Genomic DNA, 21,617 nt, shown 5'->3' on the forward strand with positions numbered 1-21,617 from the left:
TCTATGTCCGCATGTGACACCTGGATGAATGTAATGTGTCTGATAGTAAATAGTGGAGAGAATGATGCTAAATGAATTAAAGGAGTATTGTTTTCCTACACGTCTTTCTTCCCTGGTTTCTGTGGGTGTAGGAGACACATCTTCATGTCTGTATCTCATCAACCTCTTGCTTGAACATTTCACGATTCTCTACCTTCCTGTAGTTGTCATTGTCTGACGGCAGCGTGTTGTGACACGAGAGAGTCATTTCCCCCCAACACAATCATCCTGACGGACCATATGCATTCTTCAGTCAAATCAAGAGGAGAGCAATTAACTAAGAGTATCTTACAGATTTGATTCAATGGCATGCCCCATTTTTTTCCTGAGGCCAGGTTTCAGACCAATCTGCAAGCCTGAACAAAGACAAAATATTTACTTTGGGTACCTTATAGACTCTTCAACATTAAATAAATACAAACAACAGTAAATTACAATAAATTACATCACAAATCGACAAAGTACATACAGCTTACGATAGTAAATGCAGATTCCTAGCATCATCAATCCTGGAATGAGAAGATTCAAACATGCTCAAGCCAATCCCCAGGGTTTCTCCACATGTGACAGACAGTTATTGATGGTATGTTGTTCTGGAGGCTTGGGAGTGTTGGACTGAAAACCAGACCCCCACGGTAGAACCAGGGTTGGACTGAACCAAAGCTGGATGGGCTGGGCTGGGTAGGACAAGGCTGAGAGGCCTGCATACACTCAGCTGGGCTAAACTGGGAGGGCCTGGGTTAGATTCCGCTGAACCTAGATTCATGCGGGTGGACTTGGCTGGTGGAGACCAGCCCCTATTGATTTCCTCTCTGAATTCCACAGTGACACTCTCCCCAATCTGGATCCCATCACAACTGTAGCCCACCAGGCTCCTCACAGATGAAACCAGGGACATGTTCTGGAGTCTTCAGCCTGCCCTTGTGGCCCTTCCCCTGGGTATAGAGTCAGCAATCCTCCCCTCTCCCCTCATCTCCATTCCATATGTCTGGATGATCACTGGGGCTGAAAGATGTTTCTGACTTTGGCTTCCAAGATGCATATGTGAAATGTCAAGAGTGTATCTAGATTGCTTGGAAATGACAAAAAGAGGCTGTTCAGGCACGTACATGGATTTACAGAATGACACATCAATTAGTTATTTTATTTGTTTCTAATGTGTGAACAAAGTTGCATCAACATTGAGATCAACAAAGCGTTAACCAAGCAACCTCTGTCTGTCTGTCTGTCTGTCTGTCTGTCTGTCTGTCTGTCTGTCTGTCTGTCTGTCTGTCTGTCTGTCTGTCTGTCTGTCTGTCTGTCTGTCTGTCTGTCTGTCTGTCTGTCTGTCTGTCTGTCTGTCTGTCTGCCTGCCTGCCTGCCTGCCTGCCTGCCTGCCTGCCTGCCTGCCTGACTGTCTATATGTCAGAAGTTCTCTGAAGGACAGAGATCACATCTTTACATCACGCTCACCAACACATCGACCACATGACTACATGATCACACCTTCCACATGACTACATAACTACATGACCACATAACCACATGACCTCATCGACCACATAACCACATTGCCATCCCCCCCAAACCACTTCAGGGGCAGACAGCTCCAAAGTTGCACTTGTAGAACCACCTAATCACCACGTGTCTTTTTTGGGGGAGAGAGGGACCTGAGGATGAAGGGTTAGGGGGTAGGTCAAGGTCCACTCTCCTCCTCTCTCTCTCTCTCCCTCTGTTCCTCCCTCTCTCTCGGTCCCTCTGAGCTCTTATCTGTGACTGGTAATGTCCAGTGAGTGACGTCTTCCTATGTGGCTGGCGAGGTCTGGCAGTCATGCCGACGGGACGCCACCTGACACACAGCAAAACAACCAAGGGAACTAGAAGGTGCCCAAACCAATAATCCTCTCTCTTATATCATTGTGAATCCCAAATGGCACCCTATTCCCTATATAGTGCACTACTTTTGAACAGTGGGCCTTGTTTTAAAGTACTGGACTTAAAAGGGACAGGGTTCCATTTTGGGACAAAGTTATTTTTCTCTCTCTCTCTCTCTCTCTCTCTCTCTCTCTCTCTCTCTCTCTCTCTCTCTCTCTCTCTTTCTCTCTCCCTCTCTGGCTATCTAGATACTCATTCTATCTCTCTCTCTCTCTGCAACTCTCTGCCTCTATCTCTCTCTCTCTCTCTCGCTCTGGCTCCCTCTCTGCCTCTCTCCCCCTCTGGCTCTCTCCGCCTCTCTCTTTCTCTGCAACTCTCTCTCTCTTGCTCGCTCTCTTGCTCTCTCTCTCTCTCTTTCTCTCTCTTTCTGTCTACCCAATGACTGACTTTATCTGGTCACTTCTCACCAGCTGCAGTATGGACAGCTGTCCCTCTCCTCTCTTGGTTTGTTTGTTTCAGAGGGAGAGGAGGAGAGGGGGAATACTGTAGGCTTGAGTCGTCAGAGAAGTCCCATTGACAAAGGTTTCCATAGCTATGACACAGTCCTGTTGAATTTCAATGGAGTAAGTGAGGGGGTTGATGGAAGAACCGACATATTTGTTTATTTTTGTTGCTTTTACGTGTTCAGTGTAAATACTTCACTCTACTTACATTGACAACAAATCCTCCACTGTCTCTATGTGATTCTCTGACAACGAGAGCAAGGCTATGTCCCAAATGTAACACTGGTACCCTATGGGCCCTGGTCAAAAGTAATGCACTAAATAGGGACTAGGGTAACATTAAGTATGCAGTCTGAGACCAAAAGCAATTCTGCAAGGTCTTTTAGATCAGAGACGGACATCTCCACTACTGTGCATTCTCTTTAATGCTGTCAGCCTCAGCCCAGAGAGATGCTGAAGAGGACATTTGAAGAGGAAAAGTGTTTGCTAATCAGTGTATGGGTCAGCATGTAACAGAATATGTATCCACTGGTTTATTTGGGCAGCTGTCTTTTGACCAGTGGGATGGATGGATGATGGATGTGGCTTTGATCAAGAGGACAGATTCTGTTTGAACGAGTAATTTGGCTAAGGACACATGCCGATGCAGGGGGACGCAGGCAGGAGGCAGCAGTCATGGTATTGCGCCCCAAATTTCACCCTATTCCATATATAGTGCACTACTTTTGACCAAAAGTAGTGGATGCAGTCTCCCGCACAGCTAGATCTGGCACCTGTGGGACTAATGTTGCGATCTACATTTAAGGGGGTTAGTTTTGATGTGCAGTCAACGCCTGCCAAGTGCACACTGGCTAAGTGCAGTTCACCGTGCCCGCTATATGTTTTATAAGCAAACAATACTGAACACAAATATAAACACAACATGCATCAATTTCAAATATTTTATTGAGTTACAGTTCATATAAGGAAACCAGTCAATTGGAATGAATTCATTAGGCCCTAATCTACAGTACCATTCAAGGGTTTGGACACACCTACTCATTCAAGGGTTTTTCTTTATTTGACTATTTTCTACATTGTATAAATAATAATGAAGACATCAAAACAATGAAAAAAGTCATGTAGTAACCAAAAAAGTGTTAAACAAATCAGAATACGTTTCATATTTCAAATTCTTCAAAGTAGTCACCCTTTGCTTTGATGACAGCTTTACACACTCTTGGCACTCCTGGGCTGGTGTGATTACACGTCATCTGCAGTTGTGAAGCCGGTTGGGTGCACTGCCAAATTCTCTAAAATGACGTTGGAGGCGGCTTATGGTAGAGAAATTAACATGACATTTTCTGACAACAGCTCTGGTGGACATTACTGCAGTCAGCATGCCCGTTGCAAGCTCCATCAAAATTTGACACATCTGTGGTATTGTGTTGAGTGAATACATAGGGAACTCAGAACAAGAACAAATGCTCACAAACAGGTATCTAAACAAATTTGTGCAAAACATTTGAGAGAAATAAGCTTTTTGTGCATATGGAACATTTCTGGGATCTTTTACTTCATCTAATGAAACATGGGACCAACACTTTACATGTTGCATTTATATTTTTGTTCAGTGTAAATAAACACATGATAAACAAAATATTTTTAATAGCTCCAGAAGTCTACATGCTTTCAACGGTCCCAAGCTATTTAATATATCAAGAGTCAACAGCACATTGACCCCAGTCTAGGCCCTGGCAGCCAATCAAAACGAAAGATTCAGGGCTGGATAGAGGCCACCTGACACAAGTAGAGATTTCTCATTGGTTGGGGAGTTGAGTTAGAACCTCATGTGAACTTCCTTGGTCTGTGTCCCAAATGGCACCCTATATAGTGTACTACTTTTGACCAGGGCCTATCGGTTTCTTGTAAAAAGTTATGCTCTGTGTTGGCAATAGGGTGCCATTGGGGATGTACACTTCCAGGCTGGAACAGAACAGAGCAGCTACTGTCTGAAAAAGAGAATTATCTCTGAATGAACCAGCTCCTGTTTCACCCACAAATGTTTAATTTCTTATTTTTTCTTCCACAAAAAGAGAGAGCGATCCTAACAGGTTGTCACTGGTCATTCCAACCATCAGTGTAATTTCAGGTTTCATGTAAGGGTTTTCATTATTAATCTATTAGCTGGAACGGAAGTTCGTCGTAATCCTGCTGGACACTGATGAACTATTACGTACTCCATTCATTAGATCACTGTGCTACACTCTACCTCACCTCAAAATTAGCCTTTTGCTATTTGTGTATGACACACACACACACAGACACACACTGTCACTGCTTCTCCTGTATGCCTGCCCCCCACCCGGAGAATGAGCAGGAGCATGCAGTCTTTCCCATTAATACGCCGCTCATTGAAATGCTACGACAGTTTCTTGGCTGTGGCTCGGGCGAGCCTGACAGTCGTGGTCACCCCATACCAGACCTCACCTCTACTCAGGGCACAGATAAATCCTGTGTGATTGATTGGAGTGGCTTTCTACTCATTCGTTAGCTGGGGCCGTCAGGCAGGCCCTGGCAGGTACCTTCATGTAGGCAGCCTTTTCATCCCCATGTGGTCTCGGGCACTCTCTCTCTCTCAGCAGCTTATTAACAATATTTTAGACATTTATATTCCAGGGATTAGGGGTATCCCTTCTCCTTTGTTCTCCTGACAAACCCTAAAGTGTTTTAGAGGATCACTGTCTCCACTCTTTTTGTGCAAAATCACACAGATTGAATTATCTTCTTTCTGCATTTTTTTGTATAAATTGTATTTTTTTTCTTCATATTTACACGTCTCCCTCCCTCCCTTTCCTCTATTATAACACATCACAGGAGTCGCATCTCTCCCACTTACATTCTATCATTGGTAGTTAGTCCTTACATTCCACACCAGACAGGCTAATCTACATTTCCCAATCCAGTGGTGTAGACTAGACAAATGGGTAAGGAGACAGATCAGCGCTACAAGTGTGTTACCCACCCTCTAAACTTCTCTCTCTCTCTCATCCACTCTCCTTCCCCCTACCCCAACCTCTCACCTTTTTTCTCTCCCTTTCTCTCTATCCCTCCACTCTCCACACTGGCCTGTCGGTTATAGGCGTGATGCATTCTCATTTTGAGGCTCCTGTAGTCGGGAGAGCTGTCTGATCCTCCAGGCGTCCGAGGGGAGAATGACAGGGAGAACAACGTAGGACCAGGGACTCTGGAGAGGGAAACAACCCCTGGGTCTGATGTTGACAATTCTGAGACAGGAGAGCAGAGGAGAGGAGCAGAGGAGAGCTGATTGGAGGAGCAGAGGAGAGGAGCAGAGGAGATGAGCAGAAGAAATGAGCAGTGGAGATGAGCAGAGGAGATGAGCAGAGGTGATGAGCAGTGGAGAGGAACAGAGGAGGAGAGAACCAGAGGTGTGGAGAGGAGGAGAAGAGAGGTGCAGAGGAGAGGTGCAGAGGAAAGGAGCAGAGAGGAGAGGAGAGGAGAGGAGAGGAGAGGAGAGGAGAGGAGAGGAGAGGAGAGGAGAGGAGAGGAGAGGAGAGGAGAGGAGAGGAGAGGAGAGGAGAGGAGGAGGAGACGACAGGAGCAGCAGAGGAGGGGAGGAGAGGAGCAGAAGAGAGTAAGCAGAGGAGAGGAGAGGAGAGAGAGGAGAGGAGAGGAGAGGAGAGGAGAGGAGAGAGGAGAGGAGAGGAGAGAGGAGAGAGAGGAGAGGAGAGGAGAGGAGAGGGAGAGGAGAGGAGAGGAGGATAATAGAGCAGAGGACAGGAGGTGGGGGGAGAAGAGGAGAGGAGAAGAAGAAAGCAGAGGAGTGGAGGAGGAGAGGAGCAGAGGAGAGGAGAAGAAGAAAGCAGAGGAGAGGAGGAGAGGAGCAGAGGAGGAGAGGGGCAGAGGAGAGGAGAGAGAGGAGGAGAGGAGAGGAACAGAGGAGAGGAGCAGAAGTTACACCTCACAGTAAAACAATGTGCTGATGTACGTTTTTATGCAAATGTACAGATGTGGTTCAGTGAAACACGCTATACAGATACCTGATACGGTTAACCACGTTCGCCTGGGACCATAAGACTTGCATTAGCTCCCTGAGTGAATGCCTAGGCCTTTAGTTCAGTGGAGTAACACAGTGTAGTGGCATGTGTGTGTGTCTGTATGAAAGCACAATGATGCAGTAGATGTTGTTGGCATGGGTAGTGTGTGTGTGTGTGTGTGTGTGTGTGTGTGTGTGTGTGTGTGTGTGTGTGTGTGTGTGTGTGTGTGTGTGTGTGTGTGTGTGTGTGTGTGTGTGTGTGTGTGTGTGTGTGTGTGTGTGTGTGTGTGTGTGTCTGTGTGTGTGTGTGTGTTTACTTGTGTGTGTGTGTGTTTACTTGTGTGTGTGAAGTCTTGACACAACAGCCGGTCTGCACGTCTCCTCCACAGAGCTCAGCAAACCTCACTTGAAAACACAGCCTCCGTCTTGAGGAAAGACAGGCCTATTGTACTGTAGAGCTGAGGCCTTCCTAATGCCAACAACTCACCAGCTCCTCGCCGCTCGTCGGGTTACAAACTCCTAAGCCAAAGATTAGTGGCTTTGTTCCAGGTATTCTTCCTTCATAAGGAAATCTTCTCTTTGTGCCAGCACCCCCTCTCCTCCCTCCTCCCTCCTCCCCTCCACCTCTCCTCTCCTCCCTCCTCCCTCCTCCCTCCTCCCTCCTCCCCTCCACCTCTCCTCTCCTCGCATCTCCTCACTCCCTTTATAGATTACCGGCATGGCAACTTCAAACTGGCCTTAGATCCTCTAGCCATAGTGGGGTTGTGGGGCTGGAATGCGTGTGTGTCTTTGGCGTGCTGTGGCCAGGCAGACACCAGAAAAGCCAGCCACACACTCAGCAGGTGGTCACTAAGGAACGAGAGATAGGGAGAGATAGAGGAGGAGAGAGGGAGCGAGAGAGAAGGGGAGAAGGAAAAGGATGGAAAGGAGGAAGAAAGAAAAGGATAGAAGGAGGGAGAGAGGGATAAGAATAAAGGGAACCAAAGAGAGAGGAAGAGAAGGAGGTGAACAATCTCACCACCATCTGAAGCCGTTGAACGTGTTCACAAACACAGGGATACATACAGTAACTCATAATCTTGTACGTGGGGCCTAGGAATGATCTGGCCTGTGTTGCAGCCTGGGCCTGCATCCTACAGACCTGTGCCTGTATTTGGGCCTTAGTCAGATGATGCCTCCCCTTTGACCAGACCTGGATGCTGGATCCTCCCCTCAGCCGGCTCCATAGAGCCCAGGTCAAATTATTCCATTGTTACTGTTTTAATGGACTCTTCCTCTGGGGGACTGGGGCATAGCCTGGCTAAGCTCAGAAATATTATTACACTCTTACAGGGTAAACAACACTCCTCCCACGGGACGGGACGGAACAGGAGGATGGAAAGAGTGTGATAATGGGAGGAATGGAGGTATATAGTGGGAGGGATGGAGAGATATGAATGGAAGGAAGGATGGAGGGATATAGAGAGAGGGATGGAGAGATATAAAGAGAGAGGGACGAAGGGTTATAGATGGAAGGATGGAGGGATATAGAGGGAGGGATGAGAGATATATAGAGGGAAGGATGGGGGCTACAGAGGGAGGGATGGAGGGATATATAGAGAGAGGGACGAAGGGTTATAGATGGAAGGATGGAGGGATATAGAGGGGGGGATGAGAGATATATAGAGGGAAGGATGGAGGGCTACAGAGGGAGGGATGGAGGGATATATAGAGGGAGGGACAGAGGGATATAGAGGGAAAGATGCAGGGATATAGAGGGAGGGAAGCAGACATATATAGAGGGGGATGTAGGGCTACAGAGGGAGGGATGGAGGGATATAGTGGGAGGGATGGAGAGATATGAATGGAAGGAAGGATGGAGGGATATAGAGGGAGGGATGAGAGATATATAGAGGGAAGGATGGAGGGCTACAGAGGGAGGGATGGAGGGATATATAGAGGGCGGGACAGAGGGATATAGAATGAAAGATGGAGGGATATAGAGGGAGGGAAGCAGACATATATAGAGGGATGGATGAGAGATGGAGGGATATATAGAGGGAGGAATGGAGGGATATAGATGGAAGGATGGAGGATATAGAGAGAGGTATGTGTTGATATACAGGGAGGAATCTGGGGATATACATGTAGGGATGTGGGGATATAGAGGGAGGGATATAGGGATATATAGAGGGAGGGATATAGGGATAATTAGAGGGAGGGATATATGGATATATAGAGGGAGGGATATAGGGATAATTAGATGGAGGGATGTAGGGATATATAGAGGAAAGGATGTGGGATATATAGAGGGAGGGATATAGGGATATATAGAGGGAGGGATATATGGATATATAGAGGGAGGGATATAGGGATAATTAGAGGGAGGGATATAGGGATATATAGAGGGAGGGATATAGGGATATATAGAGGGAGGGATGTGGGATAAATAGAGGGAGGGATATAGGGATATATAGAGGGAGGGATATAGGGATATATAGAGGGAGGGATATAGGGATATATAGAGGGAGGGATATAGGGATATATAGAGGGAGGATGTGGGATAAATAGAGGGAGGATATAGGGATATATAGAGGGAGGGATATAGGAGAGGGAGGGATATAGGATATATAGAGGGAGGGATATAGGGATATATAGAGGGAGGGATATAGGGATATATAGAGGGAGGGATATAGGGATATATAGAGGGAGGGATATAGGGATATATAGAGGGAGGGATATAGGGATACAGTGGGGCAAAAAAGTATTTAGTCAGCCACCAATTGTGCAAGTTCTCCCACTTAAAAAAATGAGAGAGGCCTGTAATTTTCATCATAGGTACACTTCAACTATGACAGACAAAATGAGGGAAGAAAATCCAGAAAATCACATTGTAGGATTTTTTATGAATTTATTTGCAAATTATAGTGGAAAATAAGTATTTGGTCACCTACAAACAAGCAAGATTTCTGGCTCTCGCAGACCTGTAACTTCTTCTTTAACCTCTTCAGTCGACCCTCTACTTTTTTGAACATTTTGTTAAAAATCGCGCAACATTTCAGCGCCCTGCTACTCATGCCAGGAATATAGTACGTTCATATGGTTAGAATGTGTGTATAGGAAACCCTCGGACGTTTTTAAAACTGGTTAAATCACGACTGTGGCTATTACATAACGTGCGTTACATTGGAAAGCGCAGGAAAACCTGATCACAGAAAATGGAAATAAATATCCTTGCGCCACTTCCAGCAATTGTTAACAGTGAGCCGAATTAGATAAGACCGAGCATTCAACTCCCACAGCATCCCCATGTAGTCGAGTATCTTGTGAATTTAATCATCTTTGATTCTTGGTTGAACCGAAAGAGGGGCACCGCTTACCTCCGGTCTCCGCCCAGATCATTCCGGAAGAGCTCTCTCCTGAAATTTTTTCCAAGACGACAGCTAATGATATATACATCGCCTACGGATGATTTTTATCGCTTATTAACGTTTACTAATACCTAAAGTAGCATTACAAACGTATTTCGAAGTGTTTTGTGAAAGTTTATTGTCTACTTTTTGAATTTTAAAAATGACGTTACGTTGTGAAATCGCTGTTTTTCGTTTATCACACAGTCTACATATAACGATATCTTGGCTTTATATGGCCCGATTTAATCGAAATAAAGACCCAATAGTGTTTATGGGACATCTAGGAGTGCCAACAAAGAAGATGGTGAAAGGTAATGACTGTTTTCTATTTTATTGTGCGGTTTGTGTAACGCCGAAATGCTAATTATTTTGTTTACGTCCCCTGCTGTGCTTTTCTGTTGTAGTGTATTGGTGCATGCTATCAGATAATAGCTTCTCATGCTGTCGCCGAAAAGCATTTTAAAAATCTGACTTGTTGCCTGGATTCACAACGAGTGTAGCTTTAATTTGATACCCTGCATGTGTATTTTAATGAACTTTTGAGTTTTAACTAATACTATTAGCATTTAGCGTAGCGCATTTGCATTTCCAGAGCTCTAGTTGGGACGCAAGCGTCCCAGGTAGAGGTAAGAGGTTTTAAGAGGCTCCTCTGTCCTCCACTTGTTACCTGTATTAATGGCACCTGTTTGGACTTGTTATCAGTATAAAAGACACCTGTCCACAACCTCAAACAGTCACACTCCAAACTTCACTATGGCTGGTGGCTGACTAAATACTTTTCTGCCCCACTTTATATAGAGGGAGGGATATAGGGATATAAAGAAGGGAGGGATGAGGGATTGTAAAGGGAAGGATGGAGGGATATATAGAGGGAGGGATGTGAGATTATAAAGGGAAGGATGTGGGGATATACAATACAGGGAGGGATGTGGGGATGTGGGGATAAACAGGGAGGGATGTGGGGATATACAGGGAGGGATGGAGGGATATACAGGGAGGGATGAGGGATATATACAGGGAGGGATGGAGGGATATATAGAGGGAGGGATGTGAGATTATAAAGGGAAGGATGTGGGGATATACAGGGAGGGATGGAGGGATATACAGGGAGGGATGTGGGGATGTACAGGGAGGGATGAGGGATATATACAGGGAGGAATGGAGGGATATATAGAGGGAGGGATGTGAGATTATAAAGGGGAGGATGTGGGGATATACAATACAGGGAGGGATGGAGGGATATATAGAGGAGGATGTGAGATTATAAAGGGAAGGATGTGGGGTATTACAATACAGGGCGGGATGGAGGGATATATAGAGGAGGGATGTGAGATTATAAAGGGAAGGATGTGGGGATATACAATACAGGGAGGGATGGAGGGATATATAGAGGAGGGATGTGAGATTATAAAGGGAAGGATGTGGGGTATTACAATACAGGGAGGGATGGAGGGATATATAGAGGGAGGGATGTGAGATTATAAAGGGAAGGATGTGGGGATATACAATACAGGGAGGGATGGAGGGATATATAGAGGGAGGTATGTGAGATTATAAAGGGAAGGATGTGGGGTATTACAATACAGGGCGGGATGGAGGGATATATAGAGGAGGGATGTGAGATTATAAAGGGAAGGATGTGGGGATATACAATACAGGGAGGGATGGAGGGATATATAGAGGAGGGATGTGAGATTATAAAGGGAAGGATGTGGGGTATTACAATACAGGGAGGGATGGAGGGATATATAGAGGAGGGATGTGAGATTATAAAGGGAAGGATGTGGGGATATACAATACAGGGAGGGATGGAGGGATATATAGAGGAGGGATGTGAGATTATAAAGGGAAGGATGTGGGGTATTACAATACAGGGCGGGATGGAGGGATATATAGAGGGAGGGATGTGAGATTATAAAGGGAAGGATGTGGGGATATACAATACAGGGAGGGATGGAGGGATATATAGAGGGAGGGATGTGAGATTATAAAGGGAAGGATGTGGGGTATTACAATACAGGGAAGGATGGAGGGATATATAGAGGGAGGGATGTGAGATTATAAAGGGAAGGATGTGGGGATATACAATACAGGGAGGGATGGAGGGATATATAGAGGGAGGGATGTGAGATTATAAAGGGAAGGATGTGGGGTATTACAATACAGGGAGGGATGGAGGGATATATAGAGGAGGGATGTGAGATTATAAAGGGAAGGATGTGGGAATATACAATACAGGGAGGGGTGTGGGGATGTGGGGATAAACAGGGAGGGATGTGGGGATATACAGGGAGGGATGGAGGGATATATAGAGGAGGGATGGAGGGATATACAGGGAGGGATGGAGGGATATACAGGGAGGGATGTGGGGATGTGGGGATATACAGGGGGATGTGGGGATATACAGGAAGGGATGGAGGGATATACAGGGAGGGATGGAGGGATATACAGGGAGGGATGGAGGGATATACAGGGAGGGATGGAGGGATATACAGGAGGGATGTGGGGATGTGGGGATATACAGGGGGATGTGGGGATATACAGGGAGGGATGTGGGGATATACAGGGGGATGTGGGGATATACAGGAAGGGATGTGGGGATATACAGGGGGGATGTGGGGATATACAGGGAGGGATGTGGGGATATACAGGGAGGGATGGAGGGATATACAGGGAGGGATGGAGGGATATATAGAGGGAGGGATGTGAGATTATAAAGGGAAGGATGTGGGGATATACAATACAGGGAGGGATGTGGGGATGTGGGGATATACAGGGAGGGATGTGGGGATATACAGGGAGGGATGGAGGGATATACAGGGAGGATGGAGGATATACAGGGAGGGATGTGGGGATGTGGGGATATACAGGAGGGATGTGGGGATATACAGGGAGGGATGTGGGGATATACAGGGGGATGTGGGGATATACAGGAAGGGATGTGGGGATATACAGGGGGGATGTGGGGATATACAGGAATGGATGTGGGGATATACAGGAAGGGATGTGGGGATATACAGGGGGGATGTGGGGATATACAGGGAGGGATGTGGGGATATACAGGGAGGGATGTGGGGATATACAGGAAGGGATGTGGGGATATACAGGAAGGGATGTGTGAATATACAGGGAGGGAGGTGGGGATATACAGGGGGATGTGGGGATATACAGGGGGGATGTGGGGATATACAGGAATGGATGTGGGGATGGAGGGATATAAAGGGAGAGATGTGAGATTATAACGGGAAGGATATGGGGATATACATGAAGGGATGTGGGGATATACAGGAAGATATGTTGGGATATACAGGAAGGGATGTGGGGATATACAGGAAGGGATGTTGGGATATACAGGGGTATGTGGGGATATACAGGAAGGGATGTGGGGATATACAGGAAGGATGTGGGGATATACAGGGGGATGTGGGGATATACAGGGAGGGATGTGGGGATATACAGGGGGATGTGGGGATATACAGGGAGGGATGGAGGGATATACAGGGAGGGATGGAGGGATATACAGGGAGGGATGGAGGGATAAACAGGGAGGGATGTGGGGATGTGGGGATATACAGGGGGATGTGGGGATATACAGGGAGGGATATGGGGATATACAGGGAGGGATGGAGGGGATATACAGGGAGGGATGGAGGGATATACAGGAGGCGTGGATATACAGGGAGGGATGTGGGGATATACGGGGGGTATGGGGATATACAGGGGGATGTGGGGACATACAGGGGGATGTGGGGATATACAGGGGGATGTGGGGATATACAGGGGGATGTGGGGATATATAGGAATGTAAATGTAAATGTAAATATAGGAAGGGATGTGGGGATATAGAGGAAGGATGTGAGGATATACAGGAAGGAGGATATACAGGGGATGTGGGGATATAAGGGGGGGATGTGGAGATATACAGGAAGGGATGTGGGGATATACAGGGGGATGGGGATATACAGGGGGATGTGGAGAGGGTGGGGATATACAGGGGATGTGGGGATATACAGGGGGATGTGGGGATATACAGGAAGGGATGTGGGGATATACAGGAACAGGAAGGGGATGTGGGGATATACAGGGAGGGATGGGGATGGAGGGATGGAGGGATATACAGGAAGGGATGTGGGGATATACAGGAAGGGATGGAGGGATATACAGGGAGGGATGGAGGGATATACAGGGGGGATGGGGGATATACAGGGAGGGATGAAGGAGGGAGGGATGGAGGGATATACAGGGAGGGATGGAGGGATATACAGGGAGGGATGTGGGGATGTGGGGATATACAGGGAGGGATGTGGGGATATACAGGGAGGATATGGGGATATACAGGGAGGGATGGAGGGATATACAGGAGGGGGATATACAGGGAGGCGTGGATATACAGGGAGGGATGTGGGGATATACGGGGGGGTATGGGGATATACAGGGGGATGTGGGGACATACAGGGGGATGTGGGGATATACAGGGGATGTGGGGATATACAGGGGGATGTGGGGATATATAGGAATGTAAATGTAAAATGTAAATATAGGAAGGGATGTGGGGATATAGAGGAAGGGATGTGAGGATATACAGGAAGGGATGTGGGGATATACAGGAAGGGATGTGGGGATATAAAGGGGGATGTGGGATATACAGGAAGGGATGTGGGGATATACAGGGGGATGTGGGGATGGATGTGGGGATATACAGGAGGGATGTGGGGATATACAGGGGGGATGTGGGGATATACAGGGGGATGTGGGGATATACAGGGGATGTGGGGATATACAGGAAGGGATGTGGGGATATACAGGGGGATGTGGGGATATACAGGGAGGGATGGATGGATATACAGGGAGGGATGGAGGGATATACAGGGAGGGAAGGAGGGATATACAGGAAGGGATGGAGGGATATACAGGGAGGGATGGAGGGATATACAGGGGAGGGATGGAGGGATATACAGGGAGGGATGAAGGGATATATAGAGGAGGGATGGAGGGATATACAGGGAGGGATGGAGGGATATACAGGGAGGATGTGGGGATGTGGGGATATACAGAGAGGATGTGGGGATATACAGGGGAGGATGTGGGGATATACAGGGAGGGATGTGGGGATATACAGGTAGGGATGTGGGGATATACATGGGGGGATGTGGGGATATACAGGAGGGGATGGGGATATACAGGTAGGGATGGGGATATACAGGGGGATGTGGGGATATACAGGGGATGTGGGGATATACAGGGGGATGTGGGGATATACAGGGAGGGATGGATGGATATACAGGGAGGGATGGAGGGATATACAGGGAGGGAAGGAGGGATATACAGGAAGGATGGAGGGATATACAGGGAGGGATGGAGGGATATACAGGGAGGGATGGAGGGATATACAGGGAGGGATGAAGGGATATATAGAGGGAGGGATGTGAGATTATAAAGGGGAGGATGTGGGGATATACAATACAGGGAGGGATGGAGGGATATATAGAGGGAGGGATGTGAGATTATAAAGGGAAGGATGTGGGGTATTACAATACAGGGCGGGATGGAGGGATATATAGAGGGAGGGATGTGAGATTATAAAGGGAAGGATGTGGGGATATACAATACAGGGAGGGATGGAGGGATATATAGAGGGAGGGATGTGAGATTATAAAGGGAAGGATGTGGGGATATACAGGGAGGGATGGAGGGATATATAGAGGGAGGGATGTGAGATTATAAAGGGAAGGATGTGGGGATATACAATACAGGGAGGGATGGAGGGATATATAGAGGGAGGGATGTGAGATTATAAAGGGAAGGATGTGGGGTATTACAATACAGGGCGGGATGGAGGGATATATAGAGGAGGGATGTGAGATTATAAAGGGAAGGATGTGGGGATATACAATACAGGGAGGGATGGAGGGGATATAGAGGAGGGATGTGAGATTATAAAGGAAGGATGTGGGGTATTACAATACAGGGAGGGATGGAGGGATATATAGAGGGAGGGATGTGAGATTATAAAGGGAAGGATGTGGGGATATACAATACAGGGAGGGATGGAGGGATATATAGAGGGAGGGATGTGAGATTATAAAGGGAAGGATGTGGGGTATTACAATACAGGGAGGGATGGAGGGATATATAGAGGGAGGGATGTGAGATTATAAAGGGAAGGATGTGGGAATATACAATACAGGGAGGGGTGTGGGGATGTGGGGATAAACAGGGAGGGATGTGGGGATATACAGGGAGGGATGGAGGGATATATAGAGGAGGGATGGGGGATATACAGGGAGGGATGGGGGATATACAGGGAGGGATGGGGAGGGATATACAGGGGGGATGGAGGGATATACAGGAAGGGATGGAGGATATAAAGGGAGGGATGGAGGGATATACAGGGAGGGATGGAGGGATATACAGGGAGGGATGTGGGGATGTGGGGATATACAGGGGGTTGTGGGGATATACAGGGAGGGATGGGGGATATACAGGGGGATGTGGGGATATACAGGGAGGGATGTGGGGATATACAGGGAGGGATGGAGGGATATACAGGGAGGGATGGAGGGATATAGAGGGAGGGATGTGAGATTATAAAGGAAGGATGTGGGGATATACAATACAGGGAGGATGGGATGTGGGGATATACAGGGAGGGATGTGGGGATATACAGGGAGGGATGGGGGATATACAGGGAGGGATGGAGGGATATACAGGGAGGGATGTGGGGATGTGGGGATATACAGGAGGGATGTGGGGATATACAGGAGGGATGTGGGGATATACAGGGGGGATGTGGGATATACAGGAAGGGATGTGGGGATATACAGGGGGATGTGGGGATATACAGGAATGGATGTGGGGATATACAGGAAGGGATGTGGGGATATACAGGGGGATGTGGGGATATACAGGGAGGGATGTGGGGATATACAGGGAGGGATGTGGGGATATACAGGAAGGGATGTGGGGATATACAGGAAGGATGTGGGACTGGGATATACAGGAGGGAGGTGGGGATATTCAGGGGGATGTGGGGATATACAGGAAGGGATGTGGGGATATACAGGAAGGGATGTGGGGAATATACAGGGAGGGAGGTGGGGATATTCAGGGGGATGTGGGGATATACAGGAAGGGATGTGGGGATATACAGGAAGGGATGTGGGAATATACAGGAAGGAGGTGGGGATATACAGGGGGATGTGGGGATATACAGGGGGATGTGGGGATATACAGGGGGATGTGGGGATATACAGGGGGATGTGGGGATATACAGGGGGGATGTGGGGATATACAGGAAGGGATGTGGGGATGGGGGATATAAAGGAGAGATGTGAGATTATAACAGGGAAGGATATGGGGATATACATGAAGGGATGTGGGGATATACAGGAAGGATGGGGATATACAGGAAGGGATGGAGGGATATACAGGAAGGGATGGAGGGATACAGGGGGTATGTGGGGATATACAGGGGATGTGGGGATATACAGGAAGGGATGTGGGGATATACAGGGGGATGTGGGGATATACAGGGAGGGATGTGGGGATATACAGGGAGGGATGTGGGGATATACAGGAAGGGATGGGGATATACAGGAAGGATGTGGAATATACAGGAGGGAGGTGGGGATATTCAGGGGGATGTGGGGATATACAGGAAGGGATGTGGGGATATACAGGAAGGGATGTGGAATATACAGGGGGAGGTGGGGATATATAGGGGATGTAAATGGGATATACAGGGGATGTGGGGATATACAGGGGATGTGGGGATATACAGGGGGATGTGGGGATATACAGGGGGGATGTGGGGATATACAGGAAGGGATGTGGGGGGGATATAAAGGGAGGATGTGGGGATATACAGGAAGGATATGGGGATATACATGAAGGGATGTGGGGATATACAGGAAGGTATGTTGGGATATACAGGAAGGATGTGGGGATATACAGGAAGGGATGTTGGGATATACAGGGGGATGTGGGGATATACAGGAAGGGATGTGGGGATATACAGGGGGATGTGGGGATATACAGGAGGGATGTGGGGATATACAGGGGGATGGGGGATATACAGGGAGGGATGGAGGGATATACAGGGAGGGATGGAGGGATATACAGGGAGGGATGGAGGGATAAACAGGGAGGGATGTGGGGATGTGGGGATATACAGGGAGGGATGTGGGGATATACAGGAGGGATATGGGGATATACAGGGAGGGATGGAGGGATATACAGGGGGAGGGATGGAGGGATATACAGGGAGGCGTGGAGGGTATACAGGGAGGGATGTGGGGATATACAGGGGGTATGGGGATATACAGGTAGGGATGTGGGGACATACAGGGGGATGTGGGGATAACAGGGGGATGTGGGGATATACAGGGGGATGTGGGGATATATAGGAATGTAAATGTAAATGTAAATATAGGGGGATGTGGGGATATACAGGAAGGATGTGAGGATATACAGGAAGGGATGTGGGGATATACAGGAAGGATGTGGGGATATAAAGGGGGATGTGGGGATATACAGGAAGGGATGGGGGATATACAGGGGGGATGTGGGGATATACAGGAGGGATGTGGGGATATACAGGTAGGGATGTGGGGATATACAGGGGGATGTGGGGATATACAGGGGGATGTGGGGATATACAGGGGATGTGGGGATATACAGGAAGGGATGTGGGGATATACAGGGGGATGTGGGGATATACAGGGAGGGATGGATGGATATACAGGGAGGGGATGGAGGGATATACAGGGAGGAAGGAGGGATATACAGGAAGGGATGGAGGGATATACAGGGAGGGATGGAGGGATATACAGGGAGGGATGGAGGGATATACAGGGAGGGATGAAGGGATATATAGAGGGAGGGATGGAGGGATATACAGGGAGGGATGGAGGGATATACAGGGAGGGATGTGGGGATGTGGGGATATACAGAGAGGATGTGGGGATATACAGGGAGGGATGGAGGGATATACAGGGAGGGATGTGGGGATATACAGGTAGGGATGTGGGGATATACAGGGGGATGTGGGGATATACAGGAGGGATGTGGGGATATACAGGTAGGGATGTGGGGATATACAGGGTGGATGTGGGGATATACAGGGGGATGTGGGGATATACAGGGGATGTGGGGATATACAGGAAGGGATGTGGGGATATACAGGAGGGATGGGGATATAGAGGGGGATGGAGGGATATACAGGGAGGGATGGAGGGATATACAGGGAGGGATGTGGGGATATACAGGTAGGGATGTGGGGATATACAGGGTGGATGTGGGATATACAGGGAGGGATGGAGGGATATACAGGGAGGGATGGAGGGATATACAGGGAGGGATGGAGGGATATACAGGAGGGATGTGGGGATGTGGGGATATACAGGGGGATGTGGGGATATACAGGGAGGGATGTGGGGATATACAGGGGGATGTGGGGATATACAGGAAGGGATGTGGGGATATACAGGGGGGATGTGGGGATATACAGGGAGGGATGTGGGGATATACAGGGAGGGATGGAGGGATATACAGGGAGGGATGGAGGGATATATAGGAGGAGGGATGTGAGATTATAAAGGGAAGGATGTGAGGATATACAATACAGGGAGGGATGTGGGGATGGGGATATACAGGGAGGATGTGGGATATACAGGGAGGGATGGAGGGATATACAGGAAGGGATGGAGGGATATACAGGGAGGATGTGGGGATGTGGGGATATACAGGAGGGATGTGGGGATATACAGGAGGGATGGAGGGATATACAGGGGGATGTGGGGATATACAGGAAGGGATGTGGGGATATACAGGGGGATGTGGGGATATACAGGAATGGATGTGGGGATATACAGGAAGGGATGTGGGATATACAGGGGGATGTGGGGATATACAGGGAGGATGTGGGGATATACAGGAGAGGGATGTGGGGATATACAGGAAGGGATGTGGGGATATACAGGAAGGGATGTGGGGAATATACAGGGAGGGAGGTGGGGATATACAGGGGGATGTGGGGATATACAGGAAGGATGTGGGGATATACAGGAAGGGATGTGGGAATATACAGGAAGGGAGGTGGGGATATACAGGGGGGATGTGGGGATATACAGGGGGATGTGGGGATATACAGGGGGATGTGGGGATATACAGGGGATGTGGGGATATACAGGGGGATGTGGGGATATACAGGAAGGGATGTGGGGATGGAGGGATATAAAGGGAGAGATGTGAGATTATAACAGGAAGGATATGGGGATATACATGAAGGGATGTGGGGATATACAGGAAGGTATGTTGGGATATACAGGAAGGATGTGGGGATATACAGGAAGGGATGTTGGGATATACAGGGGGTATGTGGGGATATACAGGAAGGGATGTGGGCATATACAGGAAGGGATGTGGGGATATACAGGGGGATGTGGGGATATACAGGGAGGGATGTGGGGATATACAGGGGGATGTGGGGATATACAGGGAGGGATGGAGGGATATACAGGGAGGGATGGAGGGATATACAGGGAGGGATGGAGGGATAAACAGGGAGGGATGTGGGGATGTGGGGATATACAGGGAGGGATGTGGGGATATACAGGGAGGGATATGGGGATATACAGGGAGGGATGGAGGGATATACAGGGAGGGATGGAGGGATATACAGGGAGGCGTGGAGGGGTATACAGGAGGGATGTGGGGATATACGGGGGTATGGGGATATACAGGGGGATGTGGGGACATACAGGGGGATGTGGGGATATACAGGGGGATGTGGGGATATACAGGGGATGTGGGGATATATAGGAATGTAAATGTAAATGTAAATATAGGAAGGGATGTGGGGATATACAGGAAGGGATGTGAGGATATACAGGAAGGGATGTGGGGATATACAGGAAGGGATGTGGGGATATACAGGGGATGTGGGGATATACAGGGAGGGATGTGGGGATATACAGGTAGGGATGTGGGGATATACAGGGGATGTGGGGATATACAGGGGGATGTGGGGATATACAGGGGGATGTGGGCATATACAGGAAGGGATGTGGGGATATACAGGGGGATGTGGGGATATACAGGGAGGGATGGGGATATACAGGGGGGGATGTGGGGATATACAGGGAGGATGGAGGGATATACAGGGAGGGATGGAGGGATATACAGGGAGGGATGGAGGGATAAACAGGGAGGGATGTGGGGATGTGGGGATATACAGGAGGGATGTGGGGATATACAGGGAGGGAAGGGATATACAGGGAGGGATGGAGGGATATACAGGGAGGGATGGAGGGATATACAGGGAGGCGTGGAGGGTATACAGGGAGGGATGTGGGGATATACAGTATGGGGATATACAGGGGGGATGTGGGGACATACAGGGGGATGTGGGGATATACAGGGGGATGTGGGGATATACAGGGGATGTGGGGATATATAGGAATGTAAATGTAAATGTAAATATAGGAAGGGATGTGGGGATATACAGGAAGGATGTGAGGATATACAGGAAGGATGTGGGATATACAGGAAGGATGTGGGGATATACAGGGGATGTGGGGATATACAGGAAGGATGTGGGGATATACAGGTAGGGATGTGGGGATATACAGGGGGGATGTGGGGATATACAGGGGGATGTGGGGATATACAGGGGGATGTGGGGATATACAGGAAGGGATGTGGGGATATACAGGGGGATGTGGGGATATACAGGGAGGGATGGATGGATATACAGGGAAGGATGGAGGGATATACAGGGAGGGAAGGAGGGAT

The sequence above is a fragment of the Oncorhynchus nerka genome, linkage group LG12 (genome assembly GCF_034236695.1).
Source record: "Oncorhynchus nerka isolate Pitt River linkage group LG12, Oner_Uvic_2.0, whole genome shotgun sequence".
NCBI lineage: Eukaryota > Metazoa > Chordata > Actinopteri > Salmoniformes > Salmonidae > Oncorhynchus > Oncorhynchus nerka.